This window comes from Euprymna scolopes, chromosome 2 (genome assembly GCF_053919585.1).
Source record: "Euprymna scolopes isolate OS-2025 chromosome 2, ASM5391958v1, whole genome shotgun sequence".
NCBI classification, from domain to species: Eukaryota; Metazoa; Mollusca; class Cephalopoda; order Sepiida; family Sepiolidae; genus Euprymna; species Euprymna scolopes.
Genome location: NC_136483.1, coordinates 118,297,349 through 118,319,801, shown reverse-complemented (window position 1 = coordinate 118,319,801; position 22,453 = coordinate 118,297,349). Strand labels below are relative to the sequence as shown.

Genomic DNA, 22,453 nt, shown 5'->3' with positions numbered 1-22,453 from the left:
AGGACATATAAACCGAGAAACTGAATCTCTAATAACTGCAGCACAAGATAACTCGATAAGAACCAACCATATCAAAGCAAGAATCGATAAAACACAAGAAAACAGCAAATGCAGACTCTGTGGACAAAGAGACGAAATGATAAACCATATAGTAAGTGAATGCAGCAAACTGGCCCAAAAGAAATACAAAAACAGGCATGACCAAGTGGGGAGGGCGGTGCACTAGGAATTGAGCAAACGACTGCATTTTGTAGCGTACAGACAAATGGTACAAGCATAAACCCGCAACAGCACTCGAAAACGAGAACCACAAAATCCTATGGGACATGGACATACAGACGGACAAACCCATCCAAGCAAGAAGACTCTGTCAAATCGTAGACTTTGCTGTCCCAGCTGACCACAGGGTGAGTATGAAAGAAAAGGAGAAACAAAGCAAATACACAGAGCTAGCCAGAGAGTTAAAAGGGATTTGGATGAAGAAAATCAAAATAGTACCGATAATAGTAGGGGCACTAGGAACAATTCCGAAAAACTTCGAAAAAAGAATGTCAGAAATTGGAATAACTGCAAAAGTACAACGACTAACGATAATGAAAACGACTGAAATATTTTAGAAACCCCTTGAATGCGGAGAATAATACAAGAAGACAATATAACGAATAAGCGTTACAGAGAATGAAGAGCACCGAAGCTGCATATCTACAAGTTCTACACCCCCATCAGGCATCCCCCATAGTTTCACCACCGCTCCTCCCAATAAAAAAGTGACACCAAAGAGCTGAGAAGGGTCAAGAAGGACTGAAAGACCGAAGAGAGACCGCCAGCCAGACCTCGGTTGGACAAGCACAAAGAGAACTGGGACTTTGGGGAGACTTAGTGCCACTCAAATTCCAGTATAAACCAATGCCACTGCCAGCGAGAAATCAATGGTAAGAGGCTGTTGCGATGATGCAAATTCATTTGCAAATGCTATCGAAGGAGGTGAAGAGAACTGGACCTCTGGGGAGACTTGTTGTCACTCAGCCTCCAGAGAACATCACAGGTTTCCAATCAGATCGTTTATTGACTTATGTGAAAGCTCCATGTGAGCCAATAGTAATAATGTTTTCTTTTTCTATTCCTCTATCTTTGTCTTCCCATCTCTCTATCCCTCTGTCACAACAACTCCCATATAATATAAAGACAGAAAAAAAAAGAAAAAAGTAAAAACAAAGAAGAATTAAAAAGAACTAACTTTTTTTTTTAAGATGGGGGTTTTTAGTGCCCATTTATTAGATCTTTTGGCCCTTGTGTTTTTGAGAGTATATTATTTTGGAATTTCTTCTCCTTCTTCTTCTTCTTCTTCTTCTTCTTCTTCTTCTTCTTCTTCTTCTTCTTCTTCTTATTATTATTATTATTCAATCACTAGGTTTTCTCACACTGGCCATCACCAGCAATCACTCACTGGTAACAATGTGTTGTCTTTCCTGGAATTTGGCTGACACCAGGTCTCACAAGATTCCCGGTGTTTTCCACTTCTCGATAACCAGCGCAGATAGCTTCACGTTATCGCAAGATCCGCTTACCTTTCATCTCTCACTAACAATAGTCATAGGTATTTCCTGGGGGTTGAGAGTTGCAAAATGCCTCTACAAGAACACAATGCTTTCTGCAATTTTTTTCCAGTAAAAGTTTGGTCCATGCTCTCTCTCCTCGGGTTTTCCGGATCCTTCAAGACTCTTTGATGTGGCGTCATCCAGTGTAGACGCAATTGTCTTTTTGGTGGAGGTAGCTATTATTATTATTATTATTATTATTATTATTATTATTATTATTATTATTATTATTTTATTGGTGTTGCTGTAAGGCAGGCGTTGCATATAACGGAAATATGGCATGGGATTCAGGGATGGTTACAGAAGTTTATTGGTTTCCTCATATTTCCGAGGCAACGGAAAAGTGTCCCGATAAAAACATTGCATAATAAGTTTCGTTGAAAATTATTACAATTCCGAATTGTTTCCCTTTTTCTCGTATTGAACACTTCTAAAATCGAAAACAAATAATTATCAGTGGTAATCTAAAATGCACACGTGCGGGCTATCTAATAAATCACTCGAAATGATCAAATACTCACAAAACTGGATAGCTTACTCATAGTTCTTTTCCAACCTAACAGAAAATGATGAAAAAAAAACAACCAAAATATGGCATAATATGAAAACCTAAAATATATATAAATATTATTTGATAAAAATATATAAATATTATTTAATAAAAATATATAAATATTATTTGATAAAAATATATAAATATTATTTGATAAAAATATATAAATATCATTTGATAAAAATATAAAAATATTATTTGATAAAAATATATAAATATTATTTGATAAAAATATATAAATATTATTTAATAAAAATCTATAAATATCATTTGATAAAAATATATAAATATTATTTGATAAAAATATATAAATATCATTTGATAAAAATATAAAAATATTATTTGATAAAAATATATAAATATCATTTGATAAAAATATATAAATATTATTTGATAAAAATATAAAAATATTATTTGATAAAAATATATAAATATTATTTGATAAAAATATATAAATATTATTTGATAAAAACTACAAAAAGAATCATAAAACTGAGAACTCATCATCCATACTCCTCGGTTTAACATTTAGAATCAATATGAATTAGAACATCATCACATTGCCAAGGCTGTTGCAAAGAAGGTGGGCACCGTCTACCATGCTAGAAAATTACTAATATCTGAGACTATCCTATACCTCTTCAAAGCCACCATTTGCTCATGCAAGGGGTATTGTTAATATATCTGGGCTGGTACATCTACACTTGTCTCTCACTCGTAGACAGGATCCCTCAAAAAAGTGTTTCAAATCTAATAGATCCTGCACCGTCGGCCAGGTTCCAATCTCTGTTTTATCGCCAGAATGTTGCGTCTCCGTGCCTGTTTTACAAGTACTTTAATAGAATCTGCTCCGATGAACTCATAGCATTTGTGCCTACTTGACGTGCATACTCCCCACTACACCAAACAATCAGTAAAATCTTCCACTTGACTGTTGAGGTCCCTACATGCGGGAAAACCTTTTACCCTAATTGTTTCTTTCCTCTGATTGATAACTTTGGAATTCGCTGTTTCCTGCTTCCATAACTGTACTCACATGCGAAAGTTTAAACGTAATGTGAATAAACATCTTTCTACTTAACTCCCCGCAGTTAACTTTTAGACATGATCCCAAACAGTAGCCCCCTACGTTCAAGTGGCAATATGCGTGAATGAGAAGGAGTAAACAATAAATACAAATTATAATCTTAGGCTGACTTCGTGAAATAAAAAAAAACCCGATGTAATGGTATGAAGCATAATAAACATTAGACATCCACTAATTCACTACGGAAAAGACATCGAAGATTACATTACAATAAAAATGGACGAAAAACGATTACGTTTCGAAATAAACAAGTTATATATATATATATATATATATATATATATATATATATATATATATATATATATATATATATATATATAGATGCACTGGAAAGGACAGAACCATTACCTGGTTCATGATATTGTTTACGCTAATCAGAGTCTGAAACGGATATACGCATCTCACGCACGCATGCTCTCTTAGTAATCACCCGATCACAGCTAATTGCGTTTTAACAGACCATAAAGTAATACAGGAGCACACGCAATAAATATGTCCATGAACCTCACCTTCACTTCGATTAGTATCGTGCAAGGTTCTGATGATGCTCATGGGCAACTGCTTAATTGTATGCCCCCAAAAGACTCATATAGCATTGGATGCCTCCCCTGCCTAATCTGTTGACCGGGTAAACCTCCCTTATCCTTCCTCTCTGTACGGTACTGCTATCAATTATGGTCCCCCCCCTCTCAAATACTCGACTAAGTGAAAAATTAACCATTTCCTACTCTCATTATCCCTATTTGATTGCCTCCCCACGAGTGCAAAGTTAGACAAAAGATCGATTTTTAATGTGAAACATCTCCAACTTCCCCATATAGCCTTCTTCAAACCAAGGACTGAACAGACATTATACTCTGATCACACGGCCAATCACCCCAGCCCGTATTTCTAAGTATAAGTTAAAAAAAAAACAATTTGTCAGTAGATCAAGTTTGATATAGGTGCCTTTCTGTTGATTTGGCATGTTTAATTTTTAAATGCAAAAATTTGCAATAGCTACGCCGCTTTGATTTGAAATATCATGTCGTTGATCTATCATACTTTAAGTTGAAATACCGTGTTTGTTGGTCTCTAACGTTTAAGTTTGAAATATGTTTGTTGTTTTGTAATGCTTAAGTTTGAAATATCATGTTTTGATATTTGTCACGAAAGGGATATATTTGAAGTAGCTGCATAGTCTTGTCTACAGTATTGGCGCAATAATCTAGTAAATCGCCTTACTGCACGGGTGTCCGTAGTCAGAACTGGTATATGCTTAAGCGTGAGACGTTTGGCTTATCTTTCGAAATCTTTCGGCTTGTAGACTCAAACTGGTCTACCATTCGATATTTAATCAGCCAATCATATTCTTATGAAGAACTCCGAGATATATACATATTCATTACGTCATGTCTGTTGATCTGTAACGCTTAAGTTTGAAATTCATATTTTTTATTCTGTAACGCTTAAGTTTGGAATATCATGTTACCTGGTATGTAGCGCTTGCGTTCCAAATATCATGTTCGTTGGTCTGTAACTATTACCTTTTAAATATCATCTTAGTTGGCGTGTAACGCTTACGTTTAAAATAGTATTTTCGGCGATTTGTCATGCATAAATTTGAAATAGCCATGCCCCTATTTTTCTGCCTCTCAGGAAAATGTAAGACAATATAGATTTTTAATATGAAGAAAATCCAGCTTCTCCAAAAGAAACACTCTGGGTTGGGAGAAAATAGAAATTGCCTCCGTTTAAAAGAATTTCTCCCTGGGATAGAAAAGGTGGATTGCATCAGATATTACACTTTGAATTATTTATTTGATATGAGGTAAAATACGATTTTTTTTTAAATGAAAACCGCTCCGTACAAGGAATGAAGTCTCTTTATAAAAAGAGTTCAAAGAATACCACTTCATGGTTAAAAAGTAGCCAATGATAAATATTATATGAATATATTTCATCCAGGAAACGGTAATTCTCCTCCTTTGCCAGAAACGTGGAATTTGAGAACGAAAGGACTAAATAGAGGAAGCAAGAGTTACGAAGCTACCGAAAGTAAACCTAACGCCCACTTTCTACATTTCTACGAATTGAACAAATAAGGCGCAAGGCTTTCAACTGTGTGGGGAGTCTAATGTTATAATCCTCTGTCTAATCTATTCTTAGTCAGAACCATTACAATCACCACAATACCATATTTGTTCTTCTAAATTATCCCCAATTATTAAATAATTGATTTAATTTAAATGTAATTCTTTGCTCAATTACATTTGAATTAAATGGGGAGTGTGATACTACACTTTGATACTAGCTAGAAGGCCAAAATGGTCATTTCTTTTCTCTGTCAGGTTTTACATATAAAATTGTCTTTTCATTGTTCTGTTACGTTTAAGTATGAAATTGCATTTTCAGCAGAAAAGGCATAGATTTTTAAGAATCGCCATTCTTGTTTTCTTATTGTGTTTCTATCAGTTTTGGATCGGCATGTCACAGAGTATAAGAGCTTTATTGTTGTTTGACTCTGTGAATTGTTCATATTCGTAATATTAGTTTTCGATTTTGCTTTTGATGCAAATGCGCTTCCATATTACCCACCGATAAATGTTCTGTGATTACGTTGTTATACTTTTTATGTATTCCGTTTCGGCTAATTCTAAAGTCTCAAATGATGTCTATTGTCCCTTGTGGTTTATTGCATAGCCGGCATGTTGGTTTGCCATTTTCTTTCAAGATATTTTTCATGTAATAATTGGTCTGAATATATTGGGATCGGTCATCGACAATAAATTCCGGATTCTTAGATTTTAGGCCGCCTGTTCTTAGCCAATTTTATTACTGACATTAATATTGATTATATTATATTACACATTTTTCTTCGCCCTTTCTTCTGCTGTTGCTACTGCTGCTTTTTCATTTTCCTTTTCTTTTTCATCTTCAGCTTAATTCTTACTCACTAGAAGTACTTGTGGCGTCATTTTAGCAAAAAAAAAAAAAAAAAAAAAGGAAGAAGAGGAATGGTGTTCCCTGCAATCAGAGTAACAATAATTTCTTAAATGCTTTTTCCACGTAGCCTGACTTTTTACTTTGTCATTTCCGACAGCTTGTACTTTACTTAAATGTTTTCTAAGTTGTTTTATTTTACCATTTAAACATTTTCGCGACCAGGACTTATTTCTATTTCCGGTTTACTATTCCGAATAGCTTTAACATAATATTGGCAAAAGCTTTAATAACGTTATCAAGATGATTTACGAATAAAAATGGCACAACTTCATTCACATTTTGGTGACAATTTTAAGTTTAATCCTATTTACAAATCGCAGATTCCGCGGCGGTTCTAAATTATCAGCTCTCAGCGTTTTGTCTTACAATCTAAAAATATTAATATATATTTTTGGCATCCCATGTTCTGTCATACGTTTTACGATTGCTTCTATGGAAACAGGTTGATTACAATCAGTTACAATATTTTTGTTTTCAGACTCAACCTCCGGTTATTCTTCAACCACATTAAGCTGATCGATACTCATAAGCTAACCTAAATCTTCTTTCTCAATTGTTCATTTTTTCAAGTTCAATAGCAGATGACACTTTATCCGTTCTAATCACATGAGGTCGTCCAATCATATTCAGTTCTGTTAATTCAAACGACCATAGCTCGTTTCAATTTCGGTGTTTCGTTTTCTATATCGTCTTTTAAGATTATCATTCTTTAAATAACATCCATTTGGTATAATATTAGTGTTTTGAGGGTTTAGCTGGAAAGCCTTGTTTTTCCCCCTGCCAGACGAGAGACCCTCACTTGGCATTCCGGATCCATTTACGTCGTTTTCGGTTTGCTAATTTTAGAAAAATCGTGTAGAATAATACAAGGAATGGCTTGTGTGTAATGTTTTCCTTCGTTAGAATTTTTGTTAAGATATCGTCTCTAGAAGACTTGCTAACCAAAGCTAAAGACCAAATCCATAATCATAAGATGACGTTGAGTCTCGACAGAAATCAACATCCCATTTACAAGGTTGGTTTATATCAGGGATTTGCTTTCCTTAGAGTTGTTGCCTTCACTACGGCTTACGTAAGCCATCCACACTCCCTATGCTTGTCTCAGTTGTCTTATGGATGGGATTCTTCTTCTTCTTCTTCTTCTTCTTCTTCTTCTTCTTCTTATTATTATTATTATTATTATTATTATTATTATTAGTAGTAGTAGTAGTAGTAGTAGTAGTAATTGCAGTAGTAGTAGTTGTTGCTATTATTGCTTGATTTTATAAAAAATTCAGATATTTAAATGCATTTTATTCTAATTTATTTTGTTTATTTTCAGGTGAGTCTCTTATATCGTTTGGTATATGAAGATGAAAATTCATCATGGTTGGAAGGAGACAAATGCAATTATGAACTGCTACGTAAGTACTTGATATTGAATGAAAATTGCGTAAAGTTGTGACCTTGAAGGTACGCAAACACAGGTTAATAATAAAAACAACATAAAAAACGCTCTTTTTTTGACAGACATTTCTTTTTTGGGATTCATTTGTGTCATCGCCATTATATTGAAACCTCAGTTGACCTAAATAACATCTATTTCATATTAATATATGATTTTACATTTATTATACATACTCTATTAATTTCTAAAAAATACATACGGATATATATATATATATATATATATATATATATATATATATATACGGATATATATATATATATATATATATAATATTTTGGAATAAATATTAACAATTATTTTTATATCTGCAGACATAAGTGTTTCATATTTACACAACCATCAGTGTAGAAAATGGTAATTACTGCCCTCCCAAGATTCGAACCTACTCCGTAGGCTAGCATTCTACCGCAAATCCGCCGGCAATTAACACAAAAAATGAGGAAAATGAAGTCCCTATAAATGCTATATCAACGAGCATACATAAATTTCCGGATTTCATCCATCTGGTCACATAGGTTTTAGAAGAAAATCCATCGCTTACGCTACCAATAAATTATCAGTAATGATAATAATTTATTTACGAAAAAAATTATGCGCATATTTTAGTAATATATCTAAATTCGAACACTAATAATAACCATTTGGTTTATTTTACCAATTCAATGAAGTCGTTAATAAGAATAAACATTAACAATATTCTGTATTCTATACTTTATTTGTTTTATTTTTACACGGATATTGTAAACGTGTTCGTTTTGAACTCCGTACTGTTTCATTTTCCGAAGAATCAAATGTTCTTCATCAGTCCAAAGATTAACAAGCACTTAAAATATAATTTAGTCTTAAATTCTTCCATTCCCTTTTCCATGTCACAAGCTTATTTGTTTATCTCGTTTTTTCCTTCGTGGTTGGACGACTTACTTTTTCCAATATTGAAAACGATCATTTTTTCCATCAATCCTTTTTTACAACGTTGAATTTTTTCATAATTTACACGTTTTGCTTCTTAAAAATCAATGATTTTAACTTTTTGCTCCAATAACACTAAACTCGTTTTTGTTTGTTAAAAAATCCGCCATGTTGTGCGCTATACGGTCGAAAAAAAATGTCGGATCGGATAGGCCCGAATATCCTCTCTCCAGTGTTGTGAGACGTATTTTTTCGAATCCTTGCTATCAATGTTGTGCGACACAGATTTAGGAAGCAAAATTCAACCTGTTCACCGTTGAGACCCCTACATGTCGGGTAGCCTTCTATTCTGATAGTTTATTCCCACGGACTCCTAGACTTTGAAATTCGCTCTCTATTACCTACTTCTGTAAGTGCTAAGCTGCAAAAGTGTAAATGTAAGGGGAACACATATCTTGCTGCTCACCCCCCCCAGTCTCTTGTTAGACACAATCCCAAAATGCGTTTAAAGTTCAAAGTGGCAATATGCCTTGTTTGAAATGGAAAAGAGTAAAATAATTCGAAAAAACCCTCAGCGCCAGCGTGATGAGATTAGGCTTCGAATCCTCGTCGCCAGTGTTGTGGCCCTGAAGGGCCAGCAATAACCAAGATAAACATAATGGTATAATTTAGAAGAAAATATTACAAAAACATGTAACAGAAATTAAGCGTTCGACTCTATGGCGATAACTGCATCACTAACTGGCACGACGCTTAGTTGTAACTGTATTTATTGTGTCTGAGTAATCCGTTTATTTTCAATATAGGTATATCAACTTACACCATAACACTAACCAATCAGATTCGTTGGTATCCTCATCTCGGGGGTTACTGTTTTCATTAGCCAATGACCGAGGGTTTCTCAAATAAAAGCGCAGTTGATATTTTCTTTTTAATTTGTTTTGTGAATGTGTCGAATGAACAGGTGAGGTTTGTTTCAATACGTGCGTGATTGGAATAATTTCGTTTCTATTTCTTTTTTTGCTGAGTTGGGGGAAATAACGAATCTGATTCATTAGTTAGCTAGACAAAACATGACTTGGTTATATAAAAACAATCATTAATAAAAATCAGTGCACTTAGCCTGAAGATTCCCTGTGGGATGAAACACGAAGATCTCTGTGCAGATTGGTTGTCACTAACATATTTTCATACTTTATTATAAAGCTCTACCCATGTATTGAACACTGTTGAAGTAAACACTGAAAATCTATACACAATATATTATACCAACTTATTATATGTTTACAAATAAATGAACACACACACGCACACACATATATACAACATATATATATATATATATATATATATATATATATATATATATATATATATATGAAACAGCAGATGTATGCACGTCTGTGTGAAAATATTTAACCGTTAAACTCTCAAAGTACTAGAAACATAACGCTGAAAATAACAGAAAATAGTAATCATGAATAAATGGCTTAAAAGGAGTAGAATTTTTGTTTGGCTAGATGAATAACGCGTACAGAAATATGTCGACAACGTGAAATGCAAAATGTCCATTTTGACATATTTTTTTTACTTTTGCGCATACACAAATTCATTCATAACTTGAAGTGGTTTAATGTTCAATATTTCTGTCGATAGCTCAAACGGTATGAAACGCGGCTGGAGCGCTAAATGTTTTGGTTTCGATTCTCTCTATCTCTCTCTCTGTCTGTCTGTCTGTCTCTCTCTCTGTATATATATATATATATATATATATATATATATATATATATATATATATATATATATATATATATATATTAGCTGACCGCCCATCATTGTCCGGTCGTAAAATACGCTTAAATATGATATTTTGATTTATACAGATTTCTTATTTATTACATTAGATTGGACTCAATATATAGTAATGATTTGAAAGTTAAAAAAAAAATGACTCGGGAGCCACAACCGTGATTCAAAACCAAAACGTTTAGCTTATGATTTACTTTTTCCTTTGACGTTAATGTCTGAGCTATGAAGACGTTTGCTGCAAAGCTGAAAATGAAAACATGAATTAATAGCTATTACGTTACGCATGCATATTCGTATTGCCGTCGTTCGACCTTTACCTAGCAAACTCCATTACTTAAATTTTCATACTTTCGCACCGATTTTCCCCGGCTAAATCCCAATATAAAACTGACAGAGGAGTTTAGTAGGCAAAATATTTGAAACATATATATATACGCATGCATAGAGATTTGGCTCTGTAATACGAAACCTTCATGAATTAAAATATATTTTAGCTCGTTTTACGAGAGGTCAAGGTTCTACCCGCGTTAGTATATAACTACTTCATTTATTCACATAAATTTAATATACGAAAGTATAGATTTATGCGTAAACTTTAAGTATTTACTTCAAAAGTGCTCAATACGTAGGTAGAGCTAGTTAGTAATTTATAAAATATATATGGCGATTAAGCTACACTGAATATTCTGCGTTTCATCCAACTATAGGATTCGCGCATAAGCCTGACGAATCTTATAGTTGGATGAAACGCAGAATATTCAGTGTAGCTTAATCGCCATATATATTTTATAAATTACTATATATATATATATATATATATATATATATATATATATATATATATATATATATATATAACATCGCACTTGATAAACTTCCCTGAAACTATTTATTCACTTGTTTTATTCAGTAAATATTACATTTTCTGAATCCGCTTCAATTCGCTCTTTAAAATCCTCTTCAATAGAAACGCCCTCTTTTGCTAAAAGACATTAAAAAGCACTTAGAGAAATTCTTTATGGATAAAGAAAATTTTCTTTGCAGGATGAATTTATAAAGGACTATAAAAATGGCGGAAAAGAACGAAACATCATTTTTTTTGTTGAATAAAAATAATCTAAAAAAATATTATTTTACCTTTTTTTTCAACTTTGTTTCGATATAATAAACAACTTTAAGCCACTTAAAGATCGCCCCCCTCACCACCCAGTAATTTACACACACAACGCATCGCATTTGCATCAATATCTATGAATATTGTCATTTAGTTGCATCCACGGTCGATTTATAAGGCTTCATGTTAAAATAGCATGGTTGTTGGCCTGTCACGCTTGTTTGTTTCTTTTTTTCCCTCTTTATTCTTACGACCACTCGAAATGTCGACATTTTATTATTTGAAATGTCAGTTTATTTGGTTTGTCAATTTTAATCTTGAAATAACATTTTTAGACGCGTCCACGAAACTTAATATGTGATTCCGTCCGTACTGTCCGTTCTGTCATGGGGTTAGTTTTACCATGACATTTACATCGCTCGCCTTTTATGCTTTCTCTCTCTAGCGCGCCCGCCTGAACTCTCCCTCTCGCCCTCTCTCTCTCTCTCTCTCTCTCTCTCTCTCTCTCTCTATCTATCTATCTATCTATCTATCTTTCCCCACGTTGCTCGTTAGAATCAGAACAGCTTCGATGAAGTCCCCTTCCGTAAACAAATTAAATTACAGTTGCTAGAGAACACTAGTGTCTGTCCCACAGTAAATCATTTTGCTTCCGCATTGTGTGACAGTGGCAGTTAGTGGAAGCAACTAACTTTCGGCCATTGTTAGGCAATGGCATCCGTTAGATGCCTGTGACAGGCAGTGATGATCAGTGGCGGTTAGTGCAGTTTAGAGACCGTTGCTCGCCTTTACTAGTGGACACTGTCTGCTCGTGGCATTCACTGTCGGCCATGACTGATATCGGCCTCCACTGGACTGCTTTTAAATGAAATTGTCTGTCTTCAATGACGAGCACTTGTTGTCATTGGCGTTTTTAGGCGGTTAATTGCGTTTGGTCATTATCGGTCACTATCGATTATAAGAAGTGTCGAGTCGCATTTAACTGGTTTGAAATGAAATGGCGTGTCCTTTATATTCGTGCACTGTCATCTATTGTATGGTAATGTCATCTAGTGGCAGATACTGCTTGACACCAATGGTCAATACAGTGACTGACAGTAAATTTCGGTTGATTACTGTAACTATTAGGCATTGGCGGTCAGTGGTAGGCAGTGGCTGGTATTGGCGGACAATAGCGAGCTCTGCTGTATCGAACCGATTGTGCTATTTTAGGCGTTAACTGTGGTGTTGATGTGAATAATTAACTCATTATAAGGATAGATCTATTTCATGGAAAGGAACTGTATTTTATTATGATGGATGCGTTGTTACTTGAGTATTTTTGTTAGAGAAAACATTTTAAGAAACGAACGCCGAAGTATTGTCTGTTGACTAAGATCTCGTTTTCAAATGAGTTCATTTTCTACATTTATTCAATATAGTATTTTCTTTAGGGTATTCAAGAAAAAAATATTGATGATTTAATTTGCAATGTATGTGTTAATTGCATAAAAGAATACATTCATAAAAATAGTCAATGTGGCGTAGAGAACCGAAGTAAAAGTTATGGTTTAAAAGTGAATTTGGTGTGATCAAGTACGACAAGAATTTAATTTGTCGTCGACAATTTTAATAACATTAAAACCTTCGTGTTAGTTGCTAGGAGTGGCGGACAGTGGCGAGTAGAATTGCTTCGATCCGATTGTTGCTGTTTTAGGCTGTAACTACGGTCTTGATATGAATAAGTAACTTAGACATAAGGATAGATTTATTTAACAAAAATGGAGGAACTGTTTTTAGTATGAAGGGTGCGTTGTTTTGCCTTTAAGATAACAGTTTATTGATTAAAATATCGTTTTAAAATGAGTTCATTCTGTACGCTTATGCAATATATGTTTTTTTTTTATAAGGGAGATGTATAAAGAATACACACACACACACACACACACACACACACACACATATATATATATATATATATATATATATATATATATATATATATATATATATATAAGGTCAATCTGTCACAGAGGACCAAAGGAAGAATTACCGTACATGATATTCAGAGGTAATCGGGTACAGCAAGAACGAATATCGCAGTCAAATATGTCGCCGACAAGTAATGTTTATGATAATTAGACTTTTATGGTCCCATGTCTTATCTAATAGTTTTAAGTGTTCTCTATATTTTTATATGTTATATAAGACGCCTCACGCAAGTTCCAAGTACTACAGAACACCCCTTCCCCATATTCAGAATGCCTACCATTGAAAACAGTAAAGAATGTGTTAGTGAAGGTCTTAATATTCTAAGGACTACGTATCGGCGACAAAGGCAACGGTGAATTGCGTTGTTTATCGAACAAATGTATAATGTGAGAAGCGACTAATCGGTAATCGCTAAGCATGAATGTAACGCTAGAAAATAAAAGTGTGACGGCACGATCTTGTGAAGAAAGCGTATGCCGTTGGTGGCGGTGTTGCAGACGCGTGACAGTTGGTATGTAACTTTGTGGATGAATCGTTCAACGATTATGCAAAAAAAAATAAAAATAAAAAAATAAATAAATGTGTGTAACGATATTCGGTTAGCGGGACGACGTGTTTGAAATCAGGTGAGATACTATGTAACCGTTCGAAAATCGGTGAACACGGAAAGATTAATGGATTAACGGAATGAAAGAAAACAACCAATTAAATCGCTTTACCAGGCAGTCAGTTATAGGGGGCGGTCATTTGTTCGGTGTAAATGAAATGTAAAATACAGTAATACAGTAACGATTAAAAAGAAATGATACCGCCCTTTGGCAGCAATGTATTAATAGGAAATAATGGCCTTGGTGTTTGACGGGAATGTGTGAGGAGAAAGTCTTGAGGGAGTAAGTATTGTGCTACCTCCTCTATATGTGTGTGTTGCGAGAGTGAATTTTGTCGGAATTTATATATGAAGATACAATACTGGTTAAAACGGAAGCGCAATATCCGTAAAACTTGCACCAAATAAACTTGTGTTAGCATATTGGATTTTTATGTGTCATCTGTATTTTTGAAGCTATACAAAAAAGTAAAGGAGACAAATCCTTATCGTTTTATTATATAAAAGAAGAAGAAGAAGAAAGAATAGAAAAAAAGAAAATAACATTGGAAGAAGATTAGAAGAGAAGAGAATAGAATAGAATAATGTATACAAACACACACACATACATATATATGTATGTGTGTGTGTGTGTGTTTGTGAAAAATTTAGATCTTGAATATAACTATATTGTTATTCTTTTATATATGCTCTGTTGTTATATTCAACATACATTGAGCTACTAAACAAAAAGGATTGATATACACTAATAGTTAAATATAACTCAAAAAACATATTTTACTAAAACAACACACACACACACACATATTCAGGGTTGATCGATAACATTGTCGCTATAGAAAAGACATAATTCCATTTCCGTTTGATGAAAACTGATTTTCTTTTTTTTTTTTGTCGCAGACAATCTACTAGTTAGCCAGTTGCATACAAATCCCAAGAGCGATAGGAGCTTTCCATCTGAAAGTGACACAATGTTCAACGAGCGAAATCGGAATGCGCCGCTGTACAACTTATGTTCTCTACCGATTCAAGTTATGAAAACAGCAGCATAGCTAGCACCATCAAAATGCATCGCTCGATTGTTACAAAGAACATGGATGTGCCCAGGGTAATGAAAACATGGTTATGGTTTTTCCGTGTGATTTTAAGTGAGGGTCACATCATTCCACCTCACATATTCGAAGTCGGCTTGAAAGTTAGCACCAAAGTGTACCTGGATGTGCTGAAAAATATGATGATCCCCGGTGCAAGAATATGGCCGCTAGCAACTCTAGGTGTGGTATGAGGACTCGGCGCCGGCCCACAAGGCTTGGCTTCAGAAGAAGTGCTACGACTTTATACCTTTCTCTCACTGGAACCACTCATTCCCCGACCTGAACCCGCTGGACTATTTCGTTTGGCCATATACCGAAAACATCACCAACATGACCTCCAACAACACCAAAACCAGTCTGATCGCCGCCATCCACTGAGTATTTGCCGAGCTCTCGCCTGCGTTTGTGGAAAAGACAGGCTCCAAGTTTCGGATCCGTATCGAGGCGCCGATTGAGACTGAAGATGGCTACATTGGATAGATGTCAGGTCTACTACATAATAAAGTAACCTGATTTAATGTTTTTCAATAAAAGTTTTAAAATAACGCTGTAGTCTTATTTTCTTTAGGGCGACAAATTTATCGTTCCACCCTATATATATATATATATATATATATATATATATATATATATATATACATATACATATATATATATATATATATATATATATATATATATATAGAGAGAGAGAGAGAGAGAGAGAGATCTTATCTCTCCTTATTTTTGCCTCTATTTTACTTTATATTTTACTCTCCCCCTATCTATCTTTCTAACTATATATTTATACATATATATATACTAGCAAAAATACCCGTCGTTGACTGGGCTCAAAAACAGCCAACAGAAAATGGACTATTTCTATACTTTGTTGACCAGGCGCGAACGCAGACCCCACAATTTTAATGAACCACCGTTCTGCCAGATCAAACATACCCATTCCTGTGTCTCAATACATCTTGTATCATTATATGTAATCAGTTTTTTTTAAATAGTCAACCGTATAGGAGCCTATTCGTTACCACACACACACACACACACACACACACACACACACACATTCAGCTTCATATTATATATATATATATATATATATATATATATATATATATATATATATAATGTGTGTGTATCTTTTTCGTTATAGTTATCTTTCTATATAATGCTTTTCTTTATTTTTTTACTGTTTTTCTGGCTCACTCCGTCTCTATTTTTCTTTACCTCTATATATCTTATTATCTCTGTGTTACCGCCCCTCTCTCACTCTTCTCTCTCCTCTCCTCTCTCACTCTCTCTCTCTCTCTCTCTCTCTCTCTCTATATATATATATATATATATATATATATATATATATATATATATATACAGTGTATTGCTCCCTATTCTGATTTTCTCACTCCCCCCCCTGTCTTTAAATTTCTTGAACTAATAACTGCAAAATGGTTGCATCCACCATTTTTACTTTTATCTTTAAAAATGGACGAACTGCGGAGTTAGCGTTGTGGAAATTATTCGCAGCACGGCTTGTTTTCCAATGCATTTTGCCTAATGAGTTAAGACAAGTCGGTCCATTAATATTTTAAAATGTTTACAATTCGTCCAACTACTTGACTTTTTCGATTTTGCCGTGAGAGGTTATCACGCTGGAAAATTTAAGGGTCGATTACGTAAAAACCATGCAACTGTTCCATTGTTGTTGTTGTTGTTGTTGTTGTTGTTAGAACTTTTGTGATTTGACTGATTGCGGTAAAACACATATTAGTTAAATCGATCAAAAACTAACTAAATAAATAAAGACCACGGGACAATTTCGTTCGCACAAAAACGAAACAAAATGGCCGAAAGTATGAAGTAAAACACTTAAACAATTCCATAATGATTATTGATCTTTATTTGTATGTCAAAAGTGACTGTATGCATTTTTCATTGCTACAATAAATATGCATCCCTCTCCCTCCACAATTAGATGTGACATAAGGTCGGCAGATAAAGATAAAAAAAAATTGGCACACAAACAAAATTGCACTTTGGACCATAAAAGTGACCAACGTTAGAACCCCAGGCGATAAAGCAATAAACTAAGCTCGAGGAAGTAAAGCCTGGGAAGATATATCACCTGGAACTTCATAGGATCATACACCTGACAGGAAAACAAGGGCACCTAGCATTAAAATAGTTCAGGCTCTGGTACGAAACAACACCAAGCGTAAGCACAGTTGACCCCCTGAGGTCAAGTTTGTCACTTTGATGTCATTTCAGTATGAACTCTTCAGTTATATAAGGAATTGAAAAGTTAGTACATAGAAGTTATGTGCCTTTTAGCTCACAACAACTTAATGAGTATTCCCCAGTAGAGGTACTGTGGGTCATTAGTAATACACTAGAGAGAACATAAAGCTTGGGAGGGAAGTCTTCGAAGACCTGCACAGAACCATACCCCAGACCGATAAAAACAAGATCATCTATTACTCAAAAATAGCCCAGACTGTCGGACTGATTGCTGAGGACGTACTCTCGACTGGTTGCTTCCGAACTTATCCATTAGTTTTATAATCAAAATCGCCGAGTGAAAAGCAATTTTCGCCTTGTTTACAAACACTAATGTTTCACGTTAGCTGCTGCTGATGTTCGCTATGATATCGATCGGCGAACAAATAAATACACATACCGACAAAACCAACATACACATATAAACCTGTCTTTAAGATTCACATTACGCATACGTTGTATCATTCTCATACCTTGTCTCTCCATGCAACGCATGTCCTTAACCCTCACTGTCCAGGTATCACTGCTTTCCCTCCGTGTAAGCATACCTGATAACCTCTTTGCATTAATACATTTTTCAAGGCTTCCTAACAACTTTTATAATTAAAGTCACTCAGAGAAAAAAACAATTGTCGCTTTGCTTACAAAGAATACTAATACTTCAAGTTAGCTGCTGATGTTTGCTATGATGTTGTAGATACACATAGCAACATAAACACATTTTACCACTACAAATTACATATATAGCGAATGCATTCTATTCACACAAAAGTATGCTTTTAAACATTGTGAAAGTAAGAAGAACTATATTTTATTCTACAAAATTTGATTCCCAACTTTTATAATTTCATTCATATAAAAATAGACCGATAATAGTGATAGCAGAGAACTGCAAATAGTGACGTGCAGGGTAATCTAATTATGCTGCAGACAAATCTTGATCATATACCTACAAAGATATATGTCGAATATGTCGGGAGCAGATTCGAAAAAATTAGCATATTTCAACCAAAATGGATGACTGGCGACGGCTTCTGAGAGAGTAATTTACCTGTAAAACCTGATTAACCCGCGATGAAAACTTTTTAAAATTACCATCTTATTCCCTTCCCCATTTGGATGAGCCATTCCAATGGATATCCTGGGGATATTGTTTTCCCTCTACACGTCACACAATAATTCCTTGTTGAAATTTGGTTTCATCCGCATTCCTAATCATCACCTGCACGCAAGATTGTGGAAAGAGCTAATCCAATAAATATTTCAAAATTAGAATTGAATACTGCAGACAGAGAAGAAGTGTATTGTACGAAATAATTCGCATTAAAAATATGCACTGGCCAATTTTTTATTTATTTTACAAGTAAAATTCCATCCATCATAGAATCCAAATGTCAAAGTTCATACGAAATAACTTCGTTATTCTCTATAATTCGCAAATTATTTAAATATTTTTTATATAATTCAAAATAATATCTAATCTATCTATGCACCTCTCTTTCTCGTTCTCTCTTCATTATTCTCTCTCTCTCTCTCTCTCTCTCTCTCTCTCTATATATATATATATATATATATATATATACTAGCAGGGGTTACCCGGCGTTGCCTGGGTGATCGGCCCCCTTCCCACTCCGAGGGGTAACAAAAAAAGTCACCCCTCTGGATTTACATGCTTGGTGCCGGCCTCCCCCCTTTCAGGGAGAGATAATCCCCAACCCCACCTTCAGGGAGGAGGGTGCCTGGAGGCTTCTCCCCCCCCCCAAAGAAAAAAGTCACCTCCTCCTGGCCTCTTCGCCCCCCCCCACCCTTGGGGGGGGACACCGGCTCCCTCCTTTGGAGGGAGAAACTGCCAAGCTCCCCCTTTCGGGTGAGAAAATGCCAGGCTGCCCCTTTTGGTGGGGGGATGGTGGCGTGACCTTCGTTATAAAGATGGCCGGCCAGCTGAAAAAATGACGTCATCGCCGAGGTCCCAACAAGCAAGATATGTGGAACTCTTAGACTGTCAATAATGAACAGTACTTTTTACAGACAGTGTTACAAAACTTCAAAATTGGATTGAAATAAAGAACACGATGATTTATACTGAAACTCATCTAATATTAATAATAAAAAAATAATAAAAAAAACACAAGTTGTTTGTTTAAGTATTATAAGCAATTGAATATTTCGTTGCATTATAGATTTTAAAGATTAGAATGCGTTCTTTAATTACTTATAAATTACATTTTAAAAAAGTGAAGGAACACGATTTGATTTGTAGTAAACTTGAAGTTTATTTAATATAATTAAATGAAAATTATGCATGTAAGATTATGAATATTTGAAGCAGAACACAAGCAAAACATTTGATATGAGTTAAGACAATAAACAAATATTAAAATTAAACTATTTTTTTAATCAAAATGAATTTTTTTAAAATCAAAATGAATGTTTGAGTTTGTATTACTGTACACATAGATTCGAAAAAGTTGTCAAAAAACAAATATATAACAAAATAAATGTTATCAAAGGTAAGATAAGTTACTTTTCTACCAAACTGGATATATTTTTCGTATTTTTATTCAATGTAACATGTTTATTATAATTGTGGGGTCTGCGTTCGCGCTTGGCCTCCATAGAATGGAAATAGGCACAAACTTTAATAAAGACTTTTCATATCTATCTGCGTAAGTATACTTTGATAATTATGTTTCAGTTTGAAGAAATATGGTATAATAAAATTATGGGGTGTTCGTTCGCACCTGGCCTCAATAGAATGGAAATATGTCACAAAGTTTAACAAGTTTTTTTTATATAGATCCACAGAATATTGTGATAAGTGTTTCAGCGTGGACAGGTATGGTATAATAAATTATGGGGTTTATCTATTTTATTTTTACTTTCATCATATTTTGCTTTGGTTTTGATACCCCCAAATTCAACCCAAATTTACAACCCTTCCTTTTCATAACCTATCATACTTTCATAAATCAGAGTCCATTTTCTGTAGGCTGTATTTGAACCCAGTCAACGACGGGTACTTTTGCAAGTATATGTATATATATATATATATATATATATATATATATATATATATATATATATATATATATATATATATATAGGTTTCACTCCTAACCAATTAAGTGATCGTTATGAATTTTTACAGCACAGTTGCTTGGTATAGTGGTGGGTAATGTGATCTATATTTAGTTTAATTCATTCTTGTGTAAAGGATCAAAGATTGTATGGAAGCCCTTCACGAAAATTCAGACACATCTGATGTTTTTTGAAATTGAAAAAAATAAATAGATATTACACATCAATTAGAAATATTTCGCAAATTTGAATTGATTTGGAGTGTATGAAATGGTTTTAGTGCGTCATTATATAAGGACAACCCTCGTTTGAAAATTCAAATATTTTAGATTTGCATTAGCTTTTATCCATTATTATTATCCATTTATCCACATATCCTTAGACACTAAGTAAGCACGGTTTTCTGAATTTGAATTTCTTAATACTGTTTAACCTGAAATTTTAGACATTTTCTAGAATGAAAATTATGTAACAGAGGTATTGATCAAAATTGGAATAAGAATTCTAAACGTAAGATTTAGTTATATTATATCTTGACTTGAATCTTCGTAAGATTAATATAAAAGTGGTGCAAAACTGTTCTGTTAGTTTTGCCGGTCTTTGGAACGAGTATTCTAGTTTCATTATAAAAATAAAATCGAATTTTTAAATGTGTTTTGGCATCGTCATAAAATCTGTTGATCGATAGGTTGATCGGTTGGTTGGTCAGTCTGTTACGTTTAAATTAAATCAAATTAAATAACATTTTTAGCGTTAAACGCGTAGATTAAACGAACACATCTTATTTTAGTTGTGTCTATTTCTATGACAGATTCGCTCTACTGTTCGGTCGATCACGTTTTAAATAACCCTTTTTCAGTCTGCTTGTCGATCGGTCGCAGCATGTTCATTATTAAACGCGCAAATTAGTCATATCCGTCCTTCTAAATCGTCTTAACTCACTAGTGTGAAATAGGAATCAAAAGGGTGCATAATAAAGATTGAAAATGTCTTTTTTAGCGTTGTTTAACGATGAAATGATAAATTCATAAAACAATGACAAAATTGTAAATATTATATGAGACCAGTTCGACGCGCGTCTAAATTACACGGCCCTGTTGTTTGCCTCTCAAATGCATCTGGGGCGTCGTTTTTATCATCATCAACTTATTAAAGGAATATTCACCTGCCGTGCACATAGCTATATATAAGAAAGAAATTAAAAATAATTTTTCTCCTAATAGTTTTAATTTTTTGCGGGGTAAATATTTAGCATGTTTTCTGTTATAAAGTAGCGATTGAAAATACGTTTTAGAAATATAAATAACAATGAACCTTCCGAATTATTTGGCTTGAAAATAAACTAAAACAAGTAAAACTTTCACGATATCATACATCCATTAAAGATTTAGCGAAAGCAGTTGTATATTTCAAACTTTAGTGACATCAACTATATTGAAAGAGTAAAAAGTGATACTAGATGTAATAACGTAACAAAGACTACTCGCATAAAAGAATGCAATGAGATACAAAATTCCGTATATCTTTTTAACACACACACACAAACACACACACACAAACACACACACACACACACACACACACACACACAAACACACACACACACACACACACATATATATATATATATATATATGCGGTTTAATCTGTCATCCTTAGTTATAAAATATCATTTTCATTGATTCAGACGCAGACTGGATGGATGCAACGAACGGCAGTGTCTTTCATTTAAACAAATTATTTAATTTACAAAAATAAAAAAATAAAAAATTAAAAAAAAATTAATTATATGAAATAGTACCTTCCTTCAAGTGTATGTTCATTTACTGTTAGACATTTAATTCTCATTTATTTTCCGTATTTATTAAATTTTTTATTCAAATAGAAATTATGATTTAAATAGGTAATAATACAATATATTCACTTG

At 33.9% G+C, this 22,453-nt stretch overlaps 1 protein-coding gene across 2 annotated transcripts in view; it reads left to right on the top strand.

Moving 5' to 3' along the window:
• LOC145294904 (beta-1,3-galactosyltransferase 5-like) overlaps positions 1 to 22,453 on the top strand; it is a 367,928-nt gene that overhangs the window by 181,722 nt on the left and 163,753 nt on the right. Inside the window, exon 2 of one of the 2 annotated variants that reach the window (XM_080141421.1) lies at positions 7,548 to 7,629. The exons of the other annotated variant lie outside the window; for it this stretch is intronic. The gene's annotated coding sequence lies outside the window, so the exon portion shown is untranslated. The remainder of the gene's footprint in view (positions 1 to 7,547; positions 7,630 to 22,453) is intronic. 2 annotated transcript variants of the gene reach the window in all.